The 18,913-nt window shown below is 41.3% G+C and overlaps 2 long non-coding RNA genes across 2 annotated transcripts in view; one reads left to right on the top strand and one right to left on the bottom strand.

Annotated features, from left to right (window-relative positions):
• Nucleotides 1–18,913, top strand: part of LOC114319248 (uncharacterized) — a 40,949-nt gene that overhangs the window by 14,111 nt on the left and 7,925 nt on the right. The gene's annotated exons all lie outside the window — the stretch shown is intronic.
• On the bottom strand, nt 2,139–7,146 carry LOC145822595 (uncharacterized). Its single transcript, XR_014364097.1, has 2 exons — nt 6,413–7,146; nt 2,139–5,154 (listed from the first exon to the last, which is right to left on the bottom strand). It is a non-coding gene; the product is annotated as an uncharacterized LOC145822595 (long non-coding RNA).

The following is an 18,913-nucleotide window of genomic DNA, read 5'->3' as shown; positions in this document are numbered from 1 at the left end:
CGGAGAGCGTGTTTTATCTTTACCGTGTCGAATTTGTCTAATAACCTTTGGACGATGGTTCTGCATGAAGCCAGAGGGGGGTCTTTGATAGCATAGTATCCATTGGTTTGCTTGACCACCAGATTAGAGTCGCCTTTGATACATAGGAGACTTACACCTAGATGGAGTGTCGCTATAAGCCCTATTATTAGGGCTTCATACTCTGCCTCATTGTTAGAACATCTAAAATCTAGTTTATATGACAAATTGACTTCGGTTTGGTTTGGGGAAGTAAAAACTATTCTAGCTCCTCCCCCTCTGGAGATGGACTATGAAGCACAGACATGGACACGCATACGAACACGGATACGGACACGAGACATGACAATTTCTAAAAAATGGGGACACGGACATGGCAAGGGGCGCGACAAATTTTTTAATTTTTTTATAAATATTTTTATTTTAATACGCATTAATTATTTTATTTTTTAAATAATGTTTTCCAATTAATTTTTTTATTTTATTTTACATGTGTTTATTTATTTATATTATTAATATGTATAAGTATATATTATCTTATAATATGTATTATATATTATCTCATAAGTATATTATATGTTATATAATGACTATTATATAATATATGATAACAATAGTTATATATATATATATATATATATATGAATGAAGAAGATAAAGACAAGACGACAGAGAGAGAAGGGGAGACAGAAGTGAGAGAGAAGGCGAGAGAGAGAGCTCTGAGAAGTCGAAGGGGGCTATAGCTAGTCGAAGTGGACTAGATCGTCGAAGTTGAAGGGTTATCGCTAGTCGAAATAGACTGAATGGAGGTCGATTGCCTCGAGATCGAAGTTATGAGAGAGTAAGAGAAAGAGAGAGCAAGGCTTACTGTGGAAGTCGTCCAAATTGAAGTCGCCGACCAGGTTTGTACTTCTTTTCTCTTTCGTTTACTCTTCTCGCCGACCGTGTCCCATGGTGTGTCCAAATTTGGACACGCGCGCCCCGGCCATGTCCCTTGCAAAAAAATAAATTAAATTAAGGGGACACGCCATTTGGCATGTCCCTTACGTGTCCCCGGCATGTTCCCGTATCTGACACTGCCAGAGCTTCTATTTTGGCGTGTCCATGCTTCATAGGAGGTGGATGATTCATCGAAACTCAAACTCTATTCTCCTTCGGTGTTTACTTTAGCGGCTTGGAACTCATCTCTTGGGAGTTCATTCGAGGGTGGCTCATGTTCTCCGCTGGGGAAGTGAGCCAGGAGGTCGGGTAGCACTTGGCTCTTAATGGCCTTGGGGGCTTTATAAGTGATATCATATTCTACTAACGAGAGGAGCCAACGAGTCGGCTTGCCAGAGAGAGTTGGTCTAGTGAGGAGGAATCGGATGGGATCACTCCTGGTCATGAGATGGATGGGGTAAGAGAGGAGGTAATGTCGGAGCTTTTTGGTGGCGAAGACTAGGGCGAGGCAATGCCGCTCGATGGGGGAATATCGGACTTCATCCCCTTAGATAACTCTGCTTATGTAGTATACAGGTCATTCTAGTCCGTTGATTTCGTGGGCGAGTAGAGCTCCGACTAACTTCGGCGTGGAAGTGATGTAGAGGAGTAAAGGCCTCACCGGTTGAGGAGTCATAGAGAGAGGGGAAGCTTAAGCTGACTTCACCCCTTCGAACGCTAGTTGGTGCTCCTCATTCCACATGAACCCGACGTCCATTTTCAGCAATGAGTTGAAGGGTTGTGTTATTTCAGCCATAGTAGGGATTAACCGTCTCAAATAAGATGCCTGACCAAGGAAGGTTCTCAGTTTGTCTATATTTGTTGGTCGTGGCATATTTCTGATGGTGACGACCTTTGTTGGATTGGGGTCTATCCCGTGGCGGTGAACAATGCAGCCAAGGAACTTGCCAGCAGTGACTCCAAATACGCACTTAAGTGGGTTCATTCGAAGTCTGTATTTCTTGCAACGTTCAAAGACTTTTTGGAGGTCTTTGAGGTGACTAGTTTCTTCTTTGGATTTTACCACCAAATCATTAATGTAACACTCTAAGGTTTTGTGCAATATATCGTGAAAGATGGCTGTCATACCTCTTTGGTAAGTTTCTCCCGCATTTTTTAATCCAAAAGGCATTACTTATGAAGTACGGACATGGACACGGGGACACGACACAGACACGACATGGACACGTGGATACGTAAATTTTTAAAAAATAGGGGACACGACATGCTAGAGACACACTCAATATATATAATTTTTTTATTAAATATACTTATTTATTTATTTTATTTATTATATGTAAAATTAAAAGATAGATGTATATTATTTTTATTTATTTATATTATTTATTTACAAAAAAGGTAAAAAAAAAAAAGAAGAATAAAAGAATAAAAGAGACGGTAAGGAAGAGAGGGGAGAGAAAGAGTCAAACAAAAAAGGAGAGAGCAAACAAGAGAGATGAACACAGAGAGAGGCAACGAATAAAGATGAACAAAGAGAGAGGAGACGAAGACGAACAAAGAGAGAGGAGACGAACAGAGAGACACGAAAGAAACGAAAAACATACCTCAATCACAGACAAAGACGAACAGAGCTAGCATCGATCATAGATGGAGACGAATAGAGCTAGCCTCGATTAGAAACGAAGACAAACAGAGCTAGCCTCGATCTAGGCTTCAACAGGTTCTTTCCTTTTCTCTTCTCTTTCTCTTTCTCTTTCTCTCTCTCTTTCAATGGTTTAGGATTTCTCTCTGTCTCCTAGTTAAGGTTTCTCTGTTTTCGATGTGTACACGTGTCCAAGAGTGTCCGCCTGCAAAAATTCAAAAAAAAAAAAAAAAAAAACAGGGACATGTTAGGTCGAGTGTCGAACACGTGTCCACCACGTATCCAACGTGTGTCCGTGTCCTACGTGTTTTTGACACCCATACGCTGCCTCCGGAGAGGTGTTCGTGCTTCATTGGGCATTACGGTATAGAAAAAGTTACCTATGGGAGTGCGAAATGCCGTCTTGGGACCATTCTCTGGAGCCGTCTTAATCTGGTTGTAGCCACTGAAACCATCCATAATTGAGAACATATAGTGCCCAGCCACTGAATCAATCAAGGTGTCTATGTTTAGGAGTGGGAACCCATCTTTGGGGCAAGATTTGTTTAGGTTTTTTAAGTCGACGCACACTCGAATTTATCCATTCTTTTTTATGACTGGGATGATGTTAGAGAGCCATGTAGGGTGCTAGGTAGGTTTGATGAATCCCGCCCCCAAGCAGCTTTACCACCTCGTCCTTGATGTTAAGCTCTACCTCAGGCTTATAAAATCATATACCTTACTTGACTGGGTGAGCCAAGGGGATGACGTTCAATCGGTGCATGGTAACGTCTTTGTCTAGGCCTGGCATTTCTTCATGTCCGTGCAAAAAGGTTCGAATACTTCTTAATTAACTCGACGAGGGCCCTTTTTTGTTCTTCTTGCAAATCTTTGCAAATGAAGATATGACACCTAGGTTTTCCTTCAGGGGCTATGTTGATTTCATACAGTTCTTGCTTTTGGGGCCGAGGGCCGTCTTGTAAGCACTCTGGAGCAGGCCTAACCTCTTGTAATCCATCTTTCTTTGGGATTACAACCAAACTGGTAGGGGCTTGATCCGGGGATGAAGTGATTGCCTTAGTGAGGGATTCAACATTTGAGCCTTTAGCTCTATCCAAGTGACTTGTTGGAGGACCATTGGATTTGTCAAAATGTTTTTGTATTACTGAAGAAGCCATGACTTTCTTTTCCTTTCTGTTTCTCGTCCTTGCTTTTTTTATTCTTCGCCCTTGGAGGGCATTGGGCTAGTGTAGATAGAGCGCAGCAAAGGTGATCTTTTTCATTTGGTTCGTGACAAGCAATTGCTATTTCGTTTGGGGGGGGTTGGCATTGGCGGTATTTGCCAACCCCAAGGACCGTCATAAACAGTATACCACTCTGCCATCCTTTGTTTGAAGCCTGGTCACCTTAGGGAGCTTTTTTAAGGGCTTTGACTTAGCGAACGTCTTCCTACGAGGTGGTGATGCATCTTCTTCAGAGAGATCATCCCAGTTTGGTATGGGAGTTCCTCGAAGCGGCGATGGGGGTTTGTTCTCGTCAACGTGATTGTAAGACACTGCGTCCACCGTGTGAGCTTCATCTACCCGAAAGGGTTTTTGAGAGCCAGTTATGGCTACTACCTCATTGATGTAAATTGCTTTCACACATTGATGGTAGATAAAGGGGATCGCGGCATATCTGTGGAGCCAAGTTCTCCTTAAGAGAGCTTGATAGGTCGTCTCAGCTTTTATGACATGGAACTTGGTGGTGGAGCGGATTGGCCCTATTGCTAAGTCTAACTGGGCATGCCTTATGGTTTTAATTTTTTGATTTTCAAAACCAGTGATGGAAATGGGTTGTTTGACTGGGTGTTTTTGTGAGATCCCAGCTGCCTAGAAAGTAGAATAGTGCATTACATTGAGTGAAGCCCCTCCATCTATAAATTCTCTTTGAAACTCCATCTCATTGATGAACACTGGGACATAGAGGGGACGGTTATATGGGAGCGATACTTGCTTGTCTGCCTCGATAAAGGTTATTGCCAAGGAGTTATCTCGAAACACTTTCCTAATCGATCCACTTACACTCATGCATGCTTCACCATTTTGATCCGCAAGTCTTAAAAAGGCTCTGGTAGCTTCGACACGTGTTGCTTTAGACAAGCTGAATTGGTCGAAGAACCACTTGAACTTTGCCGATTTCTTGAGCGCTATCGTACGCCTAGTCCTGAAGTCTGAACAAGTGGGAGCTGCGAGCTTAGAGAACTCACACACCATTGGTTATTTTATCTCGTCATAATGTGAAAGCATCATAACTATCTTACCGTTGTCTTTGTGACAGGGGAGAGGATCTTTCAAGACATCCTCTGTCTGGCGACGAGGTAGCTCCAAAGCATCGTTAGCCATCATCTTTCGAACTAGGGATCTGAGCACTCAACATTCAGTGATCTGCTCGCGCTTGATCCTTTTTGGTGACAGGTGTCCTTGGCTCATGGAGGTGATCTTTTCCATTTTCTACCCAAGCGTTGAAGAGTGCGTGTGCCTCGTCTACTGGAACAAGCAGCGGTGGGGGAACTTGATCAAATTTTCTCTTTTTTGCTTGGAGTCTGTTTGGTAACGTTTACGTTTTCAGTTTATATTTACAAATATTTTATAAACTGGTTTTTGTTTATTTTTAGGAAAACATAAACTACAAACGCGTTTGGTAATTGACAAAATGTTTTAAAAAATTTAAAAATATAAAAAATAGTGAGAAATGGCAAGTGGTGGCAAGTGGCGGCGGAAGACGGTGGTGGAAAGTGCTGACGGTGGGTGGTGGATAGCGGGTGGTAGTGGTGGTGGTGGTGGGTGGGTGGGTGACAGTGGCGGGTGGTAGCGAGTTGGTAGTGGTGGTGGTGGTGGCAGCGGGTGATGGGTGGTGGTAGTAGGTGGGTGGCGGATGGCAAGTGATGGTGGGTGGTGGCGGGTGGATGGGTGACGGTGGTGGGTGGTAGCGAGTGGGTGGTGGTGCTGATGGTGGTGGTAGTGGGTGGTGGGTGGTGGTGGCAGGTGGAGTGGCGGGTAGCGGGTGGTGGTGGCGGGTGGTGATGGTGGGTGGGTGGGTGACGGTGGCGAGTGGTGATGGTGGGTGGTGGGTGGTAGCGAGTGGGTGGTGGTGGTGGTGGCGGCGGGTGGTGGGTGGCGGATGGCGGGTGGTGGTGGTGGTGGCGGGTAGGTGGCGGGTGGTGATGGTGGTGGGTGGGTGCGTGGGTAATGGTGGCGGGTGGTGGGTGGTAGCGAGTGGGTGGTGGTGGCAGGTGGGTGGCGGTGGCAGGTGGGTGGCGGGTGGGTGAGTGGTGGTGGTGGTAGTGGTGGTGGTGGCAGCGGGTAGGTGGCAGGTGGCTAGTGGTGGTGGATGGCTAGTAGCGGCGGGTGGTGGATGGTGGTGGCAGGTGGGTGGTGAGTGGTGGTGGCGGGTAGGTGGCGGGTGGTGGCGGTGGACGGTGGATGGTAGTGGTGGGTGGCGGCAGGTAGATGGCAAGTGGGTGGTGGGTGGTGGGTGGTGGTGGTGGTGGTGATGGTGATGGTGGCGAGTGGGTGGCAGGTGGGTCGTGGGGGATGGGTTGTAGGTGGTGGCGGAGGAAGACGGTGGTGGAAAATAGTGGTGGGTGGTGGTTAGTGTTGGGTGGTAAAAAAAAAAAAACTCAAAACTCAAAACGGAAACACATTTTTTGAGTTTACATTTTTTAGCTAAATTTATAAACTGAGACCACTGATTTGTAAATTAAAAATTTACCAAACAAGTTTTTATTTGAGTTTTTTAAATTTTTGTAAATATAAACAGAAAACTGAAAACGTAAGTGTTACCAAACGGCACCTTGGAGATTTGTTCTTCCTCCAGAGGAACCTTCCGTTGCATATACGGCGTGGTTGCATCGGTTAGGCCTCCACGAGGAAGGTGGAGGTGCCGTTGCTCGCCATGAAGGAGGTTGTGGAGCTTCCCTTCGCACCCCCGATCTTACTATTTCACTTGTGTTTCGAGCTGCAACGCATAAGGTAGAAAAGTCAGGGAAGTGGTGGTTTACCAAGTGGAGCTTGTAAGTCGTAAGCATTCCTTCGATGCACATTGACACCAGTTGATGTTCTTCCAACAGGTCTTGAATGTCCATTGTTTTTCCCTGAAGTGGCAAACATAAACAATGATGTCCTCCCCAATTCGTGTTTCCCTCATAAGATAAAGGGTGGTTAGCCTTTCTTTGATATAAAAGAACTTGATATAGAACTTTTTTACCAAGTCCTCCCATGAAGAGATAGAGCCAGCAATGAGGTTAGCACACCATGAGAACGCCCGATCTATGAAAGACTTGGAGAACTCTCTCATGTGGAGGTTTTGATCTTCTCGGTGTGCACCAAGGGTGTCGAGAAAGTGTGAAATGTGTTCCCTAGCATTCCCTTTTCGTTCGTCAAAACAGACATACTTTGGTACAGTGTACCCTGCCGAATATAGGAGACTTGCGATATGAATAGGGTAAGGGGGACGGAGGTCCAGTTCTGGAGAGGTAGGGATATGACATTTGTTTGTCTGAAGTAGGTTGTGTATGTGTTCTTTCACTACGTCCAATGTCAAGGGTTAGATTGAAGGAACTTGGTTTAGAGGGAGAGCCGGAGAGCAAGTTGAAGCCACTGCGGCAGAAATTCTGCCAGCCAAACCGACTTGTGGCGAGGGTGCTTGGCTTGGAGCCGATGGAGGGTGTGGAGTTGTTGTCTATCCTCCTGCTTGGTTTTGCAAGTTGTTTTGAGGAGCGGGGTTAGCCTCTGAGCTATTTTGAGCTAATGGCTGAACGCCATTCTGTGATGATGAAAGGGGTTAGATGATGATATAAGAGTGGGTGCCCTTTGTAAGGCTAGTAAGGCATCCATCAAGAGTTAGTTCTGTTGGAGAGAGGTGACGCTCTCAACCAATGCACAAAGTTGTTCCACTATGGCCGGTTGAGAGGATTGTTCGTCCAGAAAGCTATCGAGGTTTTGTTTTGAGGTCTCCACCAGAGTCTCCCTACCGCCACCTTGGGATGTCGTCGTGTCGGTTCTGGTGTTCTTTTTGGGTGCCATGTGAAGTGGGCACCACTCTTCCCCAGTGGAGTATAATGTGGGTGATAGAGATTAGAGGTGATCGGTCGTTGACCTTTGGGAAGATGGTAGGCATTTCAGTAGCTTGAGATCACTGGAGGTGGAAGAGGAGAAGACCAAGGCGAGCTTAGAGAGAAAAGGGGTGGCAGTGAGAGACCTTGAACGCTTGGTGTATGTTATGTGAATTCTTGTTGCTCTTGTTGTGTTATTGTGACTGCACTTATGATGTCGTTATATAGACTCCAGGAGGAGTATAGGAGCCTAAGCAACCTTAAAACAGGTGGCGAGTTCTCCTTGACCCGACAAGAGGGTGATATCAGCCCTACTAGCTGTGTCCTTTGATTCAGGTCATTAAGAAGGTTGCATTATAGGAGTTGCATCTGTAGGTGTGATATCTTGAGAGACGTATCATATGTGCATCAAACGTAAGTGTAAGGTCAATGTCCCTTTCTTTAAGCCAGGTCAAAGGGAGAGATGTCACTGCAGGGAGACATGTACACGACCTTGACGATTTGAAGGTCTTAGCCTCCAATCCACAATCCTCTAATGATCCCAAGCGGGAGTGCCTAGGTCTTGCTTCCAACCTAGGTAGCCAGGAGGGTGAGTGCATGGGTGAGCCAAGGGCTTATCCTGAGCAGCTAAGTAAATATAGGTGAACTGAACATAGGTGAGCCAAGAGTCCAACTATGTTGCTATGGAGCTGGGTGGGTGGGTGGGTGGGTAGAGAATATATTTCTTGGGTTATGAAGGGCCATGGAGAGCTCTAGGTGAGCCAGCTCTATCAAAGTGAGTTGTGGCTTTGTTTTCATACTTGGTGGTGTGCATGCTCTCGCTTAGGACTCTAACTCATCATGGCGCCTCAAGGGTCTGCCACGTGGATGTGTGATGGTGATGGCGTGATGCCCGTAGGGCTCGCCACGTGCCAAGCATAATATAGATACCCACAATTATGAAAAAAAAAATGGATGATCATACCTTCTCAAAGCCTCTGTTAAAGTGGTGAGATCTTGAACCCAAACCCTTCTTTTAGCCCAAACATTTTCTTGACCCAAAAACCTAATTAAAAAAAAAGAAAGTGTTTTAAAAAACTGCTGCTTCACATATCTGACGAATCCAAGTTTTCCTCTACAAATCAAGAAATCTAGTTTTTTTCAAAAACAACACTAAAGACTGGGTCTAATTGTGAAGAAGGAAGGATTATATGTACAAACAGACTACTAGCCTAGTAGAACTTGTGGCCACATGTTAGCACCAACGGCCACAAGCTCCCGATTCTCCAGGGACTTGCGGATGCAAGTTGATACTTGCGGCCGTAGGTTGATTTGTGCGGCTGTAGGTATTTTTCGACTGACAGCTGTTTTCACAGTGGTACCCCCAGCAGCATCTGATGACTCATACCCTCCCTCTCTAAGCCTATATATCCCCCCCTAAGCCTTTGAGAAAAGGGATCCAAGAATTTTCTCTCTCATAGTGCCAAAATTGTGCTAAAATACTTCTAAAAGACTAATCCTCTCTACACAGCATTTGAGGCCAAGTTTGGAAGGATCAAGATCTCCAGTGAAGGCTTGAGAGGAAGTTTTTGAAGGTCTCTCTATCACCCTTGCACTACCTCCTCTTGCCATTGATACTAAGAGAGTTCTGTTATAATGAAGAAGAATTTGTGAAGATTGTAAAACCAAACAAAATTAAATTCAAATTTCTAAATAAGTAGTAATATGAAATCTAAAACAATTAAAGCGTACCTTAGGTGGTGGAGTATCTATTTTTGGATGATCATGCTTCTTTGGGTTCCCACCCCTGTGATAATGCACACCTCATTTTCTAGTTGAAACATTATGTCTAACAATTAGTAGGCAACATAAAAAGAATGAAACTTGAAATCAATGTTAATGGGCAAATCTAACTAAATTTAAACCCAAGGTTCATTAAATAAAATTAACTAGACTATTTTTTTTTTTTAAAACAAAGATTACAACCAAATGCTTATAAAAGATACTTACCACAACAAAAACACGAAAGAAAATGAAACTGAATTAAACATAATTAAGTACAGAAACAAAACAATTTAACGAAGAGTGAGAAAAACATAATAATGCTCTAAATGATATAAACAAAGCAGTTAAATAGAGAAATTGAATTAAACAAAATGAAGATATGAAGATTGGTTTTAGAAACCCATTCAGGAACTCATTTCAATAATTGTGCTGGTTCATTTATCATTTTAATATTTTTTTTAGAAATCAAAACCATTCATAAACACATTTAAATCTCACCCATTTCAGAAAAATCATTACATGAAGATGGGTTTCTAAAATCTAAACCATTTTAAAAAATCATTACATGAAATTTACGGCTTTTCCTCACCTCATACCCAGCACCACTTTTTCCGCACCTCAAGTTCTTGTGCCTCATTTTTCCAACCTAAGCAAAATCTTGAATAGAATGCCAAAGAAGTCCTGTATAAAATAGCAAAACAAAGAACAATGAAGGCAATTAGATTAGAGATGATCATTTATCGTATCCCATAAAAAAAAATTATTCTTTATAAAGACGTGATTACAACATCTATGATCTAAACATTAATGTCACAACATAGATTCTATATTACACAGGACCAAACTTTATTTAGATACTCATTTAAATCTATAAGATTAATGGTGGTGTTAAAATCCACCTACTCTCCACCTACTTCACCCACTTAAACCTACTCCACTAAACCTAACCCACTACACCACTACCACCTCACCTACTCCACTAAACCTAACCCACTACACCACTACCACCTCCACTTCACCTACTCCTTACCTACTACACACTCACCCTCTTCTATATATAGGAATCATGAATCATTGTAATAGAAATAACATTATATCAATCAATAATACAATTCACTACTTCTTTTTTTATACATTGAATTTCTTACATGGTATCAGAGCTAGGTTAAGAACCTAGCAATTTCGTTTCACCGGCGGGCAGCAATCTCGCCTTGGCCGCCCGCCGGACAAACCCAAATTTCCTAATTTCTTCTTCCATGACAGCTTCTTCAAACGTGTTTCAGAATGATCAAACGCTCAGAGCTTCCAGTACCTTTGTAATTGACTACATCAATATATTCATGGCCCCCTCTAGGGACCTTCCCACTTGACAATCTTTTCTGCTGCTGTTCTCAGTGTTGTTGTTGTTGTTGTTGCTCCTTAATATATCTTGTCCAGAGTTGAACATATAGGAGTTCATTCCACGTGTCAGGTACACCAGGAAGGCACCAATGGCTGCAATCTTGGAATCTCAATGGTGATCGTCTCTCCTCCTCCGTGAAGTTCAGCTTCCTGTAAATTGATGGGTGTGCATCCTTGCGATAATCTGACATTCTTGTGATGTTCAGATAGAAGACTGGTGTCTTCATCCCTTTCATCAACCCCTCCAACACTCTCATTTTCTGTGGATATTCAGAAAGATATGTTGCATTCTTGATTGGCTCTGATCCACTGTCACATTTCCCTCCAGAATTCCATTGTCCACCTCTAAAATGCACAGCAGATGCTTATCCATCAGGGTAAAGTTCTCAAGGATTCGCCAACATTGGAGGAAAACAAAGTTGCTGAAAAATAGTTTTGTTGTCATCATGTTATCTAAGAACAAGGCATCAGGTGGGGCATCAGGTGCGGCCTCAACTGCATCATCTGCACCTTCAACTCAGGCCCAGCCAGATAGTTTTTCTGCTCCTCCAGCACAGCTTTCTGCTCTTTCTCTCTCATCCTTTGTTGTGTGAGACTGATGATGGGTAGCACAGCAGAGATGCTCCACTACGATGGTAGTGTCTTTTTTAAAAACATAATCATCTCTCCCACCAAACCAACATCTTTCACATACCCACCATGCCCCTTTTTTATTTTTTAAAACCCATCTTCTCCACTGCCCCATATATATCTATATATATCTTTTTTTTATTATAATATATTACTCAAACACACTCTCTCTCCTCCTATCTCCCATCACTTTGCTGGACAATGAGCAAATTCTCATTATCATTCTTATTATTTTTATTATTATCACATGGGCGTGTTCCCCCATCTTTAAAAAAAAAAAAAAAAAAAAAAAAAAAAAACAACAACAACAACAACCATTTACAAATTTGCACAACACTCATATTTTATTCATCTCCGGGATCAACCCCGATCACATTTTACACACACACACACAAAAAAAAAAAAAAAAAAAAACCACAAAACAAAACAACAAACAACCACATCCACAGGTGGGATTTTTCTTCTCTACTCTGCCGCTTGTCTCTTCTTCTTGCTTTTCTCTTGGGTGTCCCTTACCGGCGCTGCCTCCATACTTCCCACTCCACCGGGCACGATCACTACTCCCTGCTCCTCCACTGCAGCATATGGCGGACCTCCAAATCGGAACATAACGGTGGCCTTCCGCTTCAGCTCCTTGTTTTCTGCCTTTAGCACACTTATCTCTGCTCGCGCATCCTTATACATGCGTTGGAGCAGAGCCAGCTGGGAGTTTAACTGTTGCACCTCATTTGTCCTGCTCTGCAGCCGGTGCGACAAGTTTGTGACCGCAGTCATGGTTTCCACACATGACTTCAGAGTATACTGATTGGCCTCAATATCAGTTTGCACCGCCATTTTTTGCTCCACCGACCGCATCGGAAAGTTCAACGGAGCAAACACAGAGGTGTTTAGTTGAGATTCACTGGCCACCGCACCAGTTCTCTCTCTTGTTGACTCATTGAGGTCGGGAAAGAGAGTGAGTAGACCACGGGATGAAGAGGCCATATTCTGGGTAGCTGAACGGGAAGAAGAGGCCATGTTTTTTGGGTTGCTGAGTGTTTCCGAGAAGGGTTGGATACAGAGTATTTACAGATTGTTTCAGAATAACAAGTTCAGAGGTTTCAGTCTGGTTTGGTTTCCTCCGCCTCCGCATTGGTTTATATTGACACTGACGACGCGGCCGACACGCCGCTCTGTCGCTCACGTGCCTCGCCGCGTCTCCGGCTCACCTTTTGATGGCTCGACGCTTTCTGTCGGGCACGCCTTTTGATGAAGTGGGCGCGCCTTTTGAGGGCGCGACTTTTGAGGGCTCACTATATATATCCATATATATATATATTTGGGCAGCCTATATACACCATCATACAGTGTATTTTTTAAGGGTCCGATAAGACTCTATAAACTGTCCCGACAATAATTCCGGTTAGCTCCTTCATGGGTCCGACAAGACTCTGTAAACTGTCCCGACATTGATTCCGGTTAGTTTCTACAAGGGTCCAGCAAGACTCCGTAAACTGTCACAACAACTGCCAGAACATTGTCTGCTACAACGGTCCGACATGACCCCATAAACTGTCTTCTACATCGGTCTGACACCGCCATCCAGTGTCCTCTACACCGTTATGACACCACCATACAGTGTCCTCTACAACGTTATGACACCCCCATACAGTGTCCTCTACAACGTTATGACACCACCATACAGTGTCTTCACCATCGGTCTGACACGACCATACAGTGTCTCCTATCCTCTTTTATTTTTATGTATTTTCTTGTTTTGTTACTCACTCCAAACTCAAGTTGGTTAGTTCCTATCCCCCTTGAGTTTGCGGGGGGCTGTTAAAATCCACCTACTCTCCACCTACTTCACCCACTTAAACCTACTCCACTAAACCTAACCCACTACACCACTACCACCTCACCTACTCCACTAAACCTAACCCACTACACCACTACCACCTCCACTTCACCTACTCCTTACCTACTACACACTCACCCTCTTCTATATATAGGAATCATGAATCATTGTAATAGAAATAACATTATATCAATCAATAATACAATTCACTACTTTTTTTTTTATACATTGAATTTCTTACAGGTGGGTTGTGAACACATTGTTACAAATATATTACATAGTACAAACCCAACAATGACGCAATAAGGAAAACCCCAAATAAATATAATAATAAACAACCAATTAGTAAGTGAAGAGAATCATACTTATAATCTTCTAATGAGATATACAAAGACTCTTGCCCAATAGGTTAGGGGGTTTGTCCCTCACTTTTTTCAAGTATTTAAATTTTTTACTTTGATTTGATGTGATCAATTTATAATTTTTTCCACATTGTATCTAAAATCTAATCTTGATATAAATTCCAAACAATTAGATTTGTCTGAGGTTCAGTAATTCACACAAAGTATATGAAACCAACAAAAAACCATTGGGTGCTAAGAACCAAAGTAAATCAAAATAGCATAATAGAATCAATAAAATCATAGAAATTAAAGAAACCCACTATCGTTTTTTTTTTTTAATATTTATTTTATTTTTATCATAGAAATAATGTGACGATGCCATTTTGGTAAACAAATGTCATCTTTGTGGATGTTTTATTTTAAAGTAAATAGCCAAAGAATATTTTAGTAAATAGTCTATAGAATAATTTTGTAGAAACTACATCTAATAAAAATTATTTAGATTAAACTATGGTAACCAAAGAATAGTTCGTGCGGTGATTTTAAAAAAAAAAAAGAAAAAAAAAAGAAAATATTTCCTGGGTTTCTTTATAAAGTACTATGCTTTGTTGTGGAGGAGGGGCTTTGGAACTTCAAATCCTTTTCAGATTATATATATGTACATCAGATCATATCACATTTACACCGATATATTATCATATCAAAACCCAAATAAATCCTAGGCCATGTTTGGTTTGGTTTGGTTTTGAGAAACTTGTTTGAGAAAGTTTTTCTAAAAAATTAAAAATTAATTTGGTGATCTGATTTGATGTACAAAGTCAACTGGTAGAAATCATGCAAAGGATTTGAAATCTGCTGAGAGGTTGCAGAGTAGGGGCTTCAATTCCTTCTTTTATTTATTTATTTATTTATTTTTTTTTTTCATTCTCACACCCTCTTCCCCAAAAAACAAACCCAACATGGTAAACATGCAAAAATTATGGAACAATAACAAAAGGGAAAAAAAAGGTGAGGATTTAGCCATCCACCTCAGAGCCGTGTAGATTAGAGCTAGAGGAGGGCACAAAAGCCTGATGGCAGAAATTAGCATTGTCCCCCTCTCAGCGGTGCTGTCGTGATAGTGGATATGTTCGAATAAACTTTTAGAGAGAGAAAGCTTGGTTACTTGAACTTCTATGGCTTTTAGTCTCTTCCATGGGAGGAATCATTGGTGGTCGACAATGGTGAGGGAAGCAACAACCATTGTCGTCGGGGAGGGAAGCAGCGAAGTAAGTTCCTAGACATTATGAGATCCACTTCTCTGTCTCTACCCACCCCATTATCTCTCCACCCTCCTTTCCATCCTCCTCTAAGTTTTTTGTTTTTGTTTTTTCCTGGGATTTTGGTTATTTAATTTTTTTAGATTTGATCCCTTCACTCATCTCTAATTTTTTATTTGTGGGTTTTGTTTGATTTGTGACATTTTCCTATTGAGGCACTCTAGGTGTTTGTTGAAAGCCCATAGAGAGATAAATTAGGGTTTGCGATCAAACCTTCATAGCACTAGCACCATTCCTTCACAAAAAATTAAATAAATAGAAAGAAGAAGAAGAAGAAGAGGAAGAAGAAGAAGAAGAAGATAGATGAAAATACATACAACAAATTGAAAGGTTTAGAGAAGGGAAAGCAGATTCAAATTTTGAAAGAGGCATTTGAAAACATAATAGATGTGCCCTAGATCATCTCAGCCCTCTATTTTGTTAAAACTACATCATCTTAATTGTCCAAACAATACGCCATATAGAACAAATGCCTATTTAGAATTCAAAACCCCCACTTCCTTGTAAGGCTGTAGGATCTTGTCCTTTGAAATCATCTCTACCGTTGAAATGTCCTCGTAGGACAAATGTGTCTTGCTCTATTTTGTTATCTAGATGATTGAAGGTTACATGGTCAACAAAGAGAGGGCGTTAGAGAGACCCACCAAAATAGAGACAACTTCAAATAAAAAATCAATAAATACTTATTAATAAGTACTTCTGGACAGCTCCACGAAAACAGATAGAGAAGTTCATGTAAAAAAATAATAAAAGCCATTTAAGTAATGCTTCTAGATTGATCCATCAAAATGAATAGAGAAGTCATTTAATAATACGCCCTCTTCATTTAATTAATGCTTCTACATCATCTTAAAAAAAACCAATAAAAGTCATTTAATAATTTCTTTTGGAGATGCTCATCACCAGCAGAAAATGAAGAGGCAGTCAAAGACACTCATAGAGAGACCAATCAATATAGAGAGAGAAAATCGATTGAAACAGAGAATGAGAGCAAAAAACCAGAAATAGAGAACTAGAGAGAGACTTTAGGGGGAGTTGAATTAGGAGACAAGCACTTGATGCTTTGCTGGGGTGGGGAGGTTTACTCCCATGGCTTCTAATCTAACAACTAATAACTGACTTTCGTCAGTAAAAAAAAAAACAAAAAAAAAAAGAAAAAGAAAAAGAGAACCAGAGAGAGAACGAGAGAAACCAGAGGCCAAACCTGAATGTCAAATGTTTCTTAGTTGAAGTCGGCGTCGGAGAACCTTAGTCGTTTCAGTTTCAATCGAAGGTAAAGCGAAGAAGATTGGTCGTCTCTTTCAAAGTCGTTTGAAGAGAGAAGCTCAATCATCTTTGCCTTTGTTCAACTTATATGATATGATTTGATTTGGTTTGGCTGGGTTTCCTATTTCTATATTACTTAGAGTTGCGTACGAGAGAGGTAAGATTAAAATTATTATTACTATTATTTTAATCTCATTACAAAAAGTGTATGCGTTTGATGATTATGCGAGAAAAGTGTAGTATGCGCATTGATTGATGCTTATGCTTCATCGAGAGATGCTTACGCCTTGTTGGTGTTGCGCTCAAAAAAGCATGCCTCGATGCGTTTTTGGAACGCATCACACTAATGCGCGTCTTGATGCGTGCCCTAGGAATGCCTTTGAAAACGTTGACCGGGCCTATAGACTTTCATATTATGAGTTTTCTTGCATTACTCGATTTACGCATCTAGTATCATGCATCTTTTTCTATTTCTAATCCTTTTTCTTTTGGCTTGGTGCTAAGGAATGCTTTGGTGTGATCTCTTCCCTTTGAATCTTGCATGTTTTTCCTTTAATTTCTTTGTAGATAGCATACTATCATGAGACCACGTGCTTACATGATATATCTACATCTTTGCCTCTTGTTTGAAAGTTGTTTTGACTAAATTGAGATTGCTTTCGTACTTTATGTTGAGAGTGTTATCTTTTTCTCATTTTCAAAACAAACTCTTTCAACTCAATTGAAGTTGGAACGACTTGTTGTTTGCCTCGCATATTGAAGTTAGTTTTAAATCTGACTATGAACATATTTTGGCAATGAGTCTCATATCAAGAATTAGTAGATGCTGATCTTTGGATCGTGTAACGCCCTCAAAATAATATCATTAAACCCATCAATATAGACATGCATTGATATATAAAAGCTCCACATTCTTCTATTCATCAGAGTTCTATTGCCAAAAAGTATTACATGTTAACGACAAAAGCAAATGCCCTAAAGGCTCACAGTTTTCCAAGTTAATACTTTGTTACAACAAAAGAGTGCTAACTCATTTACATATTAAGCTCTTGGCTTGAATATACATATAATACATCAAAGAAACTAAACAACAAAAGTCTGCCCGCCTCTAGCCTCCCAAGCTACGTCCTTGGAGGTGGCATGCTACCTGTACCTGAAAATGATATTCCCATATAGGGTGAGCCACAGCCCAGTAGAAATACACTAAACCAAATATGAACAATGACTAAAAGATTAGCAGTTGATAGATGGCCAATACTGATACTTTCCCTTATCACACTTTACGGTTTCATGACATACAAGTGCATGTTACAATCCATTTTCCAATTCTTTTCAATTCTCAATTTATAACCATGGCTCAGAACCTGACCAAACAACTTATATGAGACAGTAACTCATATTAAACTTCTTCCCAATTCATATTAGATAAGCGTACTAGCTATATCAACACATCAACAGATAAGCATACAAACTATATCATCACTACCATAGATATGCATAAGAGCACTATCACACTTCCAAAGACAAGCATATGAGCTATGTCAACACATTAATAGATAAGCATATGAGCTCTATCTATGGAGTCCATCCCTTATCTTCTCCCAACAACATCCGGTTTAGAGGTCCATCCCCTATCATCCCCTAAACCGTGGAGTACATCCCCTATCTCCTCCAACACGACACAATGCATATAAGCAATAATTATACACATCATCACACAACACATAAATTTAATGTATTCTTTCAACCGTCATACTCAATGACACATTTCAGTGATTATTTTCAGTTTGCTTAATCATCATGCATTGTCTACAACAATCAAGACTATCCTCCACCGATAGCCCAAAGTAGTTATTTCTATACAGAAAATAAATGCAACAATGGATATATAATCAACATTTCAACCAGGTGAGTGATAAATAATCCAACTACACCCTTTAATTCCATACATTTCCAAATCAATTTCTCATTCCTCATAATTAATTATGCGAATTAATTAACCAATGTAATTAGGGCATTTTTCATAATTAACATTACAATCCTTAGGCTTCATTTTCATTAATGTTTTAACATTAATTTCACTTTTTCATGCCAAACATGCATCTAGGTTTTATATAGCTAAAACCCCAACTTTTGTAAATTTACACAAAAGCCTCAAACTTTCACAACATTACCAACCCAACCCCAACATCTCAAAATGCTAAAATTTAAAGACAAAACCCATAGTGAGGAGTAGGTTATCCCTACCTCAAAGAATGACACCCAACCAAGAAGATGATAGAAACGAAAATGCTCCAAACCACGAACTTTTCGGATCAAAAGATAGCCCTCGACGATCAACAACTTTTTTTGTAAAGGCCAAAGGTGAGGAAATCACTCATACTAGATCAATACCTAGAGATAAGGTAGAGCTCTAGAGTGAGGAGCTCAACAATGGTGTTTTTGGAAAAGTAAGAGAGAGAAGGGAAGTGAAAAAAAGTGATTTAAAAAGTCAAAACACAGAGCTTTAACCCAGTTGCCCCGCTCGAGCGGCCAAACTCCCGCTCGAGCGTCACTCACAGACTCCCGCTCGAGCAGTCAAACTCCTGCTCGAGCGGTGGATGCACAGTCCCAGCACTTTTGCAAACAGGTCTCCCGCTCGAGCGTCCAACTCCCTGCTCGAGCGGCACTCACACACTC

This window comes from Camellia sinensis, chromosome 3 (genome assembly GCF_055761805.1).
Source record: "Camellia sinensis isolate YWXY chromosome 3, ASM5576180v1, whole genome shotgun sequence".
In the NCBI taxonomy this organism is placed as follows: Eukaryota; Viridiplantae; Streptophyta; class Magnoliopsida; order Ericales; family Theaceae; genus Camellia; species Camellia sinensis.
The sequence above is the reverse complement of the archived record's forward strand: the minus strand, read 5'-3'. Positions and strand labels throughout refer to the sequence as shown.